Source organism: Oncorhynchus gorbuscha, linkage group LG18 (genome assembly GCF_021184085.1).
Source record: "Oncorhynchus gorbuscha isolate QuinsamMale2020 ecotype Even-year linkage group LG18, OgorEven_v1.0, whole genome shotgun sequence".
NCBI lineage: Eukaryota > Metazoa > Chordata > Actinopteri > Salmoniformes > Salmonidae > Oncorhynchus > Oncorhynchus gorbuscha.
The window spans coordinates 7,814,323-7,824,067 of record NC_060190.1 but is presented as its reverse complement, the minus strand read 5'-3'; positions in this window follow the sequence as shown (position 1 = coordinate 7,824,067).

The window sequence follows — 9,745 nt, the reverse complement described above, 5'->3', positions numbered from 1 at the left end:
ACTGTTTCTTTTACCTAGGTGGAGCTGTTTCCTAGGTGGAGCTGTTTCTTTTACCTAGGTGGAGCTGTTTCTTTTACCTCGGTGGAGTTGTTTCCTAGGTGGAGCTGTTTCTTTTACCTCGGTGGAGTTGTTTCCTAGGTGGAGCTGTTTCTTTTACCTCGGTGGAGCTGTTTCCTAGGTGGAGCTGTTTCTTTTACCTAGGTGGAGCTGTTTCCTAGGTGGAGCTGTTCCTTTTACCTAGGTGGAGCTGTTTCCTAGGTGGAGCTGTTTCTTTTACATAGGTGGAGCTGTTTCTTTTACCTAGGTGGAGCTGTTTCCTAGGTGGAGCTGTTTCCTAGGTGGAGCTGTTCTTTTACCTAGGTGGAGCTGTTTCCTAGGTGGAGCTGTTTCTTTTACCTAGGTGGAGCTGTTTCCTAGGTGGAGCTGTTTCTTTTACCTAGGTGGAGCTGTTTCCTAGGTGGAGCTGTTTCTTTTACCTAGGTGGAGCTGTTTCCTAGGTGGAGCTGTTTCTTTTACATAGGTGGAGCTGTTTCTTTTACTAGGTGGAGCTGTTTCTTTTTCTTTTACCTAGGTGGAGCTGTTTCTTTTACCTAGGTGGAGCTGTTTCTTTTACCTAGGTGGAGCTGTTTCTTTTACCTAGGTGGAGCTGTTTCTTTTACCTAGGTGGAGCTGTTTCTTTTACCTAGGTGGAGCTGTTTCCTAGGTGGAGCTGTTTCTTTTACCTAGGTGGAGCTGTTTCCTAGGTGGAGCTGTTTCTTTTACCTAGGTGGAGCTGTTTCCTAGGTGGAGCTGTTTCTTTTACCTAGGTGGAGCTGTTTCTTTTACCTAGGTGGAGCTGTTTCTTGTTTCTTTTACCTAGGTGGAGCTGTTTCTTTTACCTAGGTGGAGCTGTTTCCTAGGTGGAGCTGTTTTTACCTAGGTGGAGCTGTTTCCTAGGTGGAGCTGTTTCTTTTACCTAGGTGGAGCTGTTTCCTAGGTGGAGCTGTTTCTTTTCCTAGGTGGAGCTGTTTGTTTACCTAGGTGGAGCTGTTTCCTAGGTGGAGCTGTTTCTTTTACCTAGGTGGAGCTGTTTCCTAGGTGGAGCTGTTTCTTTTACCTAGGTGGAGCTGTTTCCTAGGTGGAGCTGTTTCCTAGGTGGAGCTGTTTCCTAGGTGGAGCTGTTTCTTTTACCTAGGTGGAGCTGTTTCTTTTCCTAGGTGGAGCTGTTTCTTTTACCTAGGTGGAGCTGTTTCCTAGGTGGAGCTGTTTCTTTTACCTAGGTGGCTGTTTGTTTCCTAGGTGGAGCTGTTTCTTTTACCTAGGTGGAGCTGTTTCCTAGGTGGAGCTGTTTCTTTTACCTAGGTGGAGCTGTTTCCTAGGTGGAGCTGTTCCTTTTACCTAGGTGGAGCTGTTTCCTAGGTGGAGCTGTTTCTTTTACCTAGGTGGAGCTGTTTCCTAGGTGGAGCTGTTTCTTTTACCTAGGTGGAGCTGTTTCCTAGGTGGAGCTGTTTCTTTTACCTAGGTGGAGCTGTTTCCTAGGTGGAGCTGTTCATTTTACCTAGGTGGAGTTTATTTTACTAGGTGGAGCTGTTTCTTTTACCTAGGTGGAGCTGTTTCTAGGTGGAGCTGTTTACCTAGGTGGAGCTGTTTCTTTTACCTAGGTGGAGCTGTTTCCTAGGTGGAGCTGTTTTCTAGGTGGAGCTGTTTTAGGTGGAGCTGTTTCTTTTACCTAGGTGGAGCTGTTTCCTAGGTGGAGCTGTTTCTAGGTGGAGCTGTTTCTTTTACCTAGGTGGAGCTGTTTCCTAGGTGGAGCTGTTTCTTTTACCTAGGTGGAGCTGTTTCCTAGGTGGAGCTGTTTCTTTTACCTAGGTGGAGCTGTTTCTTTTACCTAGGTGGAGCTGTTTCTTTTACCTAGGTGGAGCTGTTTCTTTTACCTAGGTGGAGCTGTTTCTTTTACCTAGGTGGAGCTGTTTCCTAGGTGGAGCTGTTTCTTTTACCTAGGTGGAGCTGTTTCCTAGGTGGAGCTGTTCTTTTACCTAGGTGGAGCTGTTTCCTAGGTGGAGCTGTTTCTTTTACCTAGGTGGAGCTGTTTCCTAGGTGGAGCTGTTTATTTTACCTAGGTGGAGCTGTTTCCTAGGTGGAGCTGTTTATTTTACCTAGGTGGAGCTGTTTCCTAGGTGGAGCTGTTTATTTTACCTAGGTGGAGCTGTTTCCTAGGTGGAGCTGTTTCTTTTACCTAGGTGGAGCTGTTTCCTAGGTTACCTAGGTGGAGCTGTTTCTTTTACCTAGGTGGAGCTGTTTCTTTTACCTAGGTGGAGCTGTTTCCTAGGTGGAGCTGTTTCTTTTACCTAGGTAGGTGGAGCTGTTGGAGCTGTTTCCTAGGTGGAGCTGTTTCTTTTACCTAGGTGGAGCTTTTTCCTAGGTGGAGCTGTTTCTTTTACCTAGGTGGAGCTGTTTCCTAGGTGGAGCTGTTTCTTTTACCTAGGTGGAGCTGTTTACTAGGTGGAGCTGTTTCTTTTACCTAGGTGGAGCTGTTTCTTTTACCTAGGTGGAGCTGTTTCTTTTACCTAGGTGGAGCTGTTTCTTTTACCTAGGTGGAGCTGTTTCCTAGGTGGAGCTGTTTCTTTTACCTAGGTGGAGCTGTTTCCTAGGTGGAGCTGTTTCTTTTACCTAGGTGGAGCTGTTTCCTAGGTGGAGCTGTTTCTTTTACCTAGGTGGAGCTGTTTCCTAGGTGGAGCTGTTTATTTTACCTAGGTGGAGCTGTTTACTAGGTGGAGCTGTTTCTTTGACCTAGGTGGAGCTGTTTCCTAGGTGGAGCTGTTTATTTTACATAGGTGGAGCTGTTTCTTTTACCTAGGTGGAGCTGTTTCCTAGGTGGAGCTGTTTCCTAGGTGGAGCTGTTTCTTTTACCTAGGTGGAGCTGTTTCCTAGGTGGAGCTGTTTCTTTTACCTAGGTGGAGCTGTTTCCTAGGTGGAGCTGTTTCTTTTACCTAGGTGGAGCTGTTTCCTAGGTGGAGCTGTTTCTTTTACCTAGGTGGAGCTGTTTCCTAGGTGGAGCTGTTTCTTTGGACCTAGGTGGAGCTGTTTTCTTTTTCCTGTTTCCTAGGTGGAGCTGTTTCTTTTACCTAGGTGGAGCTGTTTCCTAGGTGGAGCTGTTTCTTTTACCTAGGTGGAGCTGTTTCCTAGGTGGAGCTGTTTCTTTTACCTAGGTGGAGCTGTTTCTTTTACCTAGGTGGAGCTGTTTCCTAGGTGGAGCTGTTCCTTTTACCTAGGTGGAGCTGTTTCCTAGGTGGAGCTGTTTCTTTTACATAGGTGGAGCTGTTTCTTTTACCTAGGTGGAGCTGTTTCCTAGGTGGAGCTGTTTCCTAGGTGGAGCTGTTTCTTTTACCTAGGTGGAGCTGTTTCCTAGGTGGAGCTGTTTCTTTTACCTAGGTGGAGCTGTTTCCTAGGTGGAGCTGTTCCTTTTACCTAGGTGGAGCTGTTTCCTAGGTGGAGCTGTTTCTTTTACCTAGGTGGAGCTGTTTCCTAGGTGGAGCTGTTTATTTTACCTAGGTGGAGCTGTTTACTAGGTGGAGCTGTTTCTTTTACATAGGTGGAGCTGTTTCTTTTACCTAGGTGGAGCTGTTTCTTTTACCTAGGTGGAGCTGTTTCTTTTACCTAGGTGGAGCTGTTTCCTAGGTGGAGCTGTTTTACCTAGGTGGAGCTGTTTCCTAGGTGGAGCTGTTTCTTTTACCTAGGTGGAGCTGTTTCCTAGGTGGAGCTGTTTCCTAGGTGGAGCTGTTTCTTTTACCTAGGTGGAGCTGTTTCCTAGGTGGAGCTGTTTCTTTTACCTAGGTGGAGCTAGGTGGAGCTGTTTCTTTTACCTAGGTGGAGCTGTTTCCTAGGTGGAGCTGTTTCTTTTACCTAGGTGGAGCTGTTTCTTTTACCTAGGTGGAGCTGTTTCTTTTACCTAGGTGGAGCTGTTTCTTTTACCTAGGTGGAGCTGTTTCCTAGGTGGAGCTGTTTCTTTTACCTAGGTGGAGCTGTTTCCTAGGTGGAGCTGTTCCTTTTACCTAGGTGGAGCTGTTTCCTAGGTGGAGCTGTTTCTTTTACCTAGGTGGAGCTGTTTCCTAGGTGGAGCTGTTTATTTTACCTAGGTGGAGCTGTTTACTAGGTGGAGCTGTTTGACCTAGGTGGAGCTGTTTCTAGGTGGAGCTGTTTCTTTTACAGGTGGAGCTGTTTCTTTTACCTAGGTGGAGCTGTTTCTTTTACCTAGGTGGAGCTGTTTCTTTTACCTAGGTGGAGCTGTTTCTTTTACCTAGGTGGAGCTGTTTCCTAGGTGGAGCTGTTTCTTTTACCTAGGTGGAGCTGTTTCCTAGGTGGAGCTGTTTCCTAGGTGGAGCTGTTTCTTTTACCTAGGTGGAGCTGTTTCCTAGGTGGAGCTGTTTCTTTTACCTAGGTGGAGCTGTTTCCTAGGTGGAGCTGTTTCTTTTACCTAGGTGGAGCTGTTTCTTTTACCTAGGTGGAGCTGTTTCTTTTACTAGGTGGAGCTGTTTCTTTTACCTAGGTGGAGCTGTTTCTTTTACCTAGGTGGAGCTGTTTCTTTTACCTAGGTGGAGCTGTTTCCTAGGTGGAGCTGTTTCTTTTACCTAGGTGGAGCTGTTTCCTAGGTGGAGCTGTTTCTTTTACCTAGGTGGAGCTGTTTCCTAGGTGGAGCTGTTTCTTTTACCTAGGTGGAGCTGTTTCCTAGGTGGAGCTGTTTTTCTTTACCTAGGTGGAGCTGTTTCCTAGGTGGAGCTGTTTCTTTTACCTAGGTGGAGCTGTTTCCTAGGTGGAGCTGTTTCTTTTACCTAGGTGGAGCTGTTTCTTTTACCTAGGTGGAGCTGTTTCTTTTACCTAGGTGGAGCTGTTCCTAGGTGGAGCTGTTTCTTTTACCTAGGTGGAGCTGTTTCTTTTACCTAGGTGGAGCTGTTTCCTAGGTGGAGCTGTTTCTTTTACCTAGGTGGAGCTGTTTCCTAGGTGGAGCTGTTTCTTTTACCTAGGTGGAGCTGTTTTTTCCTAGGTGGAGCTGTTTCTTTTACCTAGGTGGAGTTGCTAGGTGGAGCTGTTTCTTTTACCTAGGTGGAGCTGTTTCCTAGGTGGAGCTGTTTCTTTTACCTAGGTGGAGCTGTTTCCTAGGTGGAGCTGTTTCTTTTACCTAGGTGGAGCTGTTTCTAGGTGGAGCTGTTTCCTTTTACCCAGGTGGAGCTGTTTCCTAGGTGGAGCTGTTTCTTTTACCTAGGTGGAGCTGTTTCTTTTTGGAGCTGTTTCTTTTACCTAGGTGGAGCTGTTTCTTTTACCTAGGTGGAGCTGTTTCCTAGGTGGAGCTGTTTCTTTTACCTAGGTGGAGCTGTTTCCTAGGTGGAGCTGTTTCTTTTACCTAGGTGGAGCTGTTTCTAGGTGGAGCTGTTTTTTTACCTAGGTGGAGCTGTTTCTTTTACCTAGGTGGAGCTGTTTCCTAGGTGGAGCTGTTTCTTTTACCTAGGTGGAGCTGTTTCCTAGGTGGAGCTGTTTCTTTTACCTAGGTGGAGCTAGGTGGAGCTGTTTCTTTTACCTAGGTGGAGCTGTTTCTTTTACCTAGGTGGAGCTGTTTCCTAGGTGGAGCTGTTTCTTTTACCTAGGTGGAGCTGTTTCCTAGGTGGAGCTGTTTCTTTTACCTAGGTGGAGCTGTTTCCTAGGTGGAGCTGTTTCTTTTACCTCAGTGGAGTTTTTTCCTAGGTGGAACTGTTTCTTTTACCTCGGTGGAGTTGTTTCCTAGGTGGAGCTGTTTCTTTTACCTAGGTGGAGCTGTTTACTAGGTGGAGCTGTTTCTTTTACCTAGGTGGAGCTGTTTCCTAGGTGGAGGTGGAGCTGTTTCTTTTACCTAGGTGGAGCTGTTTCTTTTACCTAGGTGGAGCTGTTTCTTTTACCTAAGTGGAGCTGTTTCCTAGGTGGAGCTGTTTTCTATGTGGAGCTGTTTCCTAGGTGGAGCTGTTTCTTTTACCTAGGTGGAGCTGTTTCCTAGGTGGAGCTGTTTCCTAGGTGGAGCTGTTTCTTTTACCTAGGTGGAGCTGTTTCTTTTACCTAGGTGGAGCTGTTTCCTAGGTGGAGCTGTTTCTTTTACCTAGGTGGAGCTGCTAGGTGGAGCTGTTTCTTTTACCTAGGTGGAGCTGTTTCTTTTACCTAGGTGGAGCTGTTTCCTAGGTGGAGCTGTTTCCTAGGTGGAGCTGTTTCTTTTACCTAGGTGGAGCTGTTTCCTAGGTGGAGCTGTTTCTTTTACCTAGGTGGAGCTGTTTCCTAGGTGGAGCTGTTTCTTTTACCTAGGTGGAGCTGTTTCCTAGGTGGAGCTGTTTCTTTTACCTAGGTGGAGCTGTTTCCTAGGTGGAGCTGTTTATTTTACTTAGGTGGAGCTGTTTACTAGGTGGAGCTGTTTCTTTTACATAGGTGGAGCTGTTTCTTTTACCTAGGTGGAGCTGTTTCTTTTACCTAGGTGGAGCTGTTTCTTTTACCTAGGTGGAGCTGTTTCCTAGGTGGAGCTGTTTTCTATGTGGAGCTGTTTCCTAGGTGGAGCTGTTTCTTTTACCTAGGTGGAGCTGTTTCCTAGGTGGAGCTGTTTCCTAGGTGGAGCTGTTTCTTTTACCTAGGTGGAGCTGTTTCCTAGGTGGAGCTGTTTCTTTTACCTAGGTGGAGCTGTTTCCTAGGTGGAGCTGTTTCTTTTACCTAGGTGGAGCTGTTTCTTTTACCTAGGTGGAGCTGTTTCTTTTACCTGGAGGTGGAGCTGTTTCTTTTACCTAGGTGGAGCTGTTTCCTAGGTGGAGCTGTTCTTTTTAGGTGGAGCTGTTTCCTAGGTGGAGCTGTTTCTTTTACCTAGGTGGAGCTGTTTCCTAGGTGGAGCTGTTTCTTTTACCTAGGTGGAGCTGTTTCTTTTACCTAGGTGGAGCTGTTTCTTTTACCTAGGTGGAGCTGTTTCCTAGGTGGAGCTGTTTATTTTACATAGGTGGAGCTGTTTCTTTTACCTAGGTGGAGCTGTTTCTTTTACCTAGGTGGAGCTGTTTCTTTTACCTAGGTGGAGCTGTTTCTTTTACCTAGGTGGAGCTGTTTCCTAGGTGGAGCTTTTACCTAGGTGGAGCTGTTTCCTAGGTGGAGCTGTTTCTTTTACCTAGGTGGAGCTGTTTCCTAGGTGGAGCTGTTTCTTTTTTTACCTAGGTGGAGCTGTTTCCTAGGTGGAGCTGTTTCTTTTACCTAGGTGGAGCTGTTTCCTAGGTGGAGCTGTTTCTTTTACCTAGGTGGAGCTGTTTCCTAGGTGGAGCTGTTTCTTTTACCTAGGTGGAGCTGTTTCCTAGGTGGAGCTGTTTCTTTTACCTAGGTGGAGCTGTTTCCTAGGTGGAGCTGTTTCTTTTACCTAGGTGGAGCTGTTTCCTAGGTGGAGCTGTTTCTTTTACCTAGGTGGAGCTGTTTACTAGGTGGAGCTGTTTCTTTTACCTAGGTGGAGCTGTTTCCTAGGTGGAGCTGTTTCTTTTACATAGGTGGAGCTGTTTCTTTTACCTAGGTGGAGCTTTTTTCTTTTACCTAGGTGGAGCTGTTTCTTTTACCTAGGTGGAGCTGTTTCCTAGGTGGAGCTGTTTCTTTTACCTAGGTGGAGCTGTTTCCTAGGTGGAGCTGTTTCTTTTACCTAGGTGGAGCTGTTTCCTAGGTGGAGCTGTTTCTTTTACCTAGGTGGAGCTGTTTCCTAGGTGGAGCTGTTTCTTTTACCTAGGTGGAGCTGTTTCCTAGGTGGAGCTGTTTCTTTTACCTAGGTGGAGCTGTTTCTTTTACCTAGGTGGAGCTGTTTCTTTTACCTAGGTGGAGCTGTTTCTTTTACCTAGGTGGAGCTGTTTCCTAGGTGGAGCTGTTCCTTTTACCTAGGTGGAGCTGTTTCCTAGGTGGAGCTGTTTCTTTTACCTAGGTGGAGCTGTTTCCTAGGTGGAGCTGTTCCTTTTACCTAGATTGAGCTGTTTCCTAGGTGGAGCTGTTTCCTAGGTGGAGCTGTTTCTTTTACCTAGGTGGAGCTGTTTCCTAGGTGGAGCTGTTTCTTTTACCTAGGTGGAGCTGTTTCTTTTACCTAGGTGGAGCTGTTTCCTAGGTGGAGCTGTTTCTTTTACCTTGGTGGAGCTGTTCCTTTTACCTAGGTGGAGCTGTTTCCTAGGTGGAGCTGTTTCCTAGGTGGAGCTGTTTACCTTTTGGAGCTGTTTCCTAGGTGGAGCTGTTTTTCTTTTACCTAGGTGGAGCTGTTTCCTAGGTGGAGCTGTTTCTTTTACCTAGGTGGAGCTGTTTCCTAGGTGGAGCTGTTTCTTTTACCTAGGTGGAGCTGTTTCCTAGGTGGAGCTGTTTCTTTTACCTAGGTGGAGCTGTTTACTAGGTGGAGCTGTTTCTTTTACCTAGGTGGAGCTGTTTCCTAGGTGGAGCTGTTTATTTTACCTAGGTGGAGCTGCTGTTTCTTTTACCTAGGTGGAGCTGTTTCTTTTACCTAGGTGGAGCTGTTTCTTTTACCTAGGTGGAGCTGTTTCTAGGTGGAGCTGTTTCCTAGGTGGAGCTGTTTCCTAGGTGGAGCTGTTTCTTTTACCTAGGTGGAGCTGTTTCCTAGGTGGAGCTGTTTCCTAGGTGGAGCTGCTGTGGAGCTGTTTCTTTTTAGGTGGAGCTGTTTCCTAGGTGGAGCTGTTTCCTAGGTGGAGCTGTTTCTTTTACCTAGGTGGAGCTGTTTCTTTTACCTAGGTGGAGCTGTTTCTTTTACCTAGGTGGAGCTGTTTCCTAGGTGGAGCTGTTTCTTTTACCTAGGTGGAGCTGTTTCCTAGGTGGAGCTGTTTCTTTTACCTAGGTGGAGCTGTTTCCTAGGTGGAGCTGTTCCTTTTACCTAGAGGTGGAGCTGTTTACCTAGGTGGAGCTGTTTCCTAGGTGGAGCTGTTTCTTTTACCTAGGTGGAGCTGTTTCCTAGGTGGAGCTGTTTCTTTTACCTAGGTGGAGCTGTTTCTTTTACCTAGGTGGAGCTGTTTCCTAGGTGGAGTGTTTCTTTTACCTAGGTGGCTGTTTCTTTTACCTAGGTGGAGCTGTTTCCTAGGTGGAGCTGTTTCTTTTACCTAGGTGGAGCTGTTTCCTAGGTGGAGCTGTTTCTTTTACCTAGGTGGAGCTGTTTCCTAGGTGGAGCTGTTTCTTTTACCTAGGTGGAGCTGTTTCCTAGGTGGAGCTGTTTCTTTTACCTAGGTGGAGCTGTTTCTTTTACCTAGGTGGAGCTGTTTCTTTTACCTAGGTGGAGCTGTTTCTTTTACCTAGGTGGAGCTGTTTCTTTTACCTAGGTGGAGCTGTTTAGTCATTTGGAGCTGTTTCTTTTACCTGTTTCCTAGGTGGAGCTGTTTCCTTTTGACATCCTAGTGCATCTAATGTTTCCTAGGTGGAGCTGTTTCTTTTACCTAGGTGGAGCTGTTTCTTTTACCTAGGTGGAGCTGTTTCCTAGGTGGAGCTGTTTCTTTTACCTAGGTGGAGCTGTTCCTTTTACCTTGAGCTGTTTCCTAGGTGGAGCTGTTCCTTTTACCTAGATTGAGCTGTTTCCTATGTGGAGCTGTTGTTTTTTTCTAGGTGGAGCTGTTTCCTAGGTGGAGCTGTTTCTTTTACCTAGGTGGAGCTGTTTCCTAGGTGGAGCTGTTTCCTAGGTGGAGCTGTTTACCTAGGTGGAGCTGTTTCTTTTACCTAGGTGGAGCTGTTTCCTAGGTGGAGCTGTTTCTTTTACCTAGGTGGA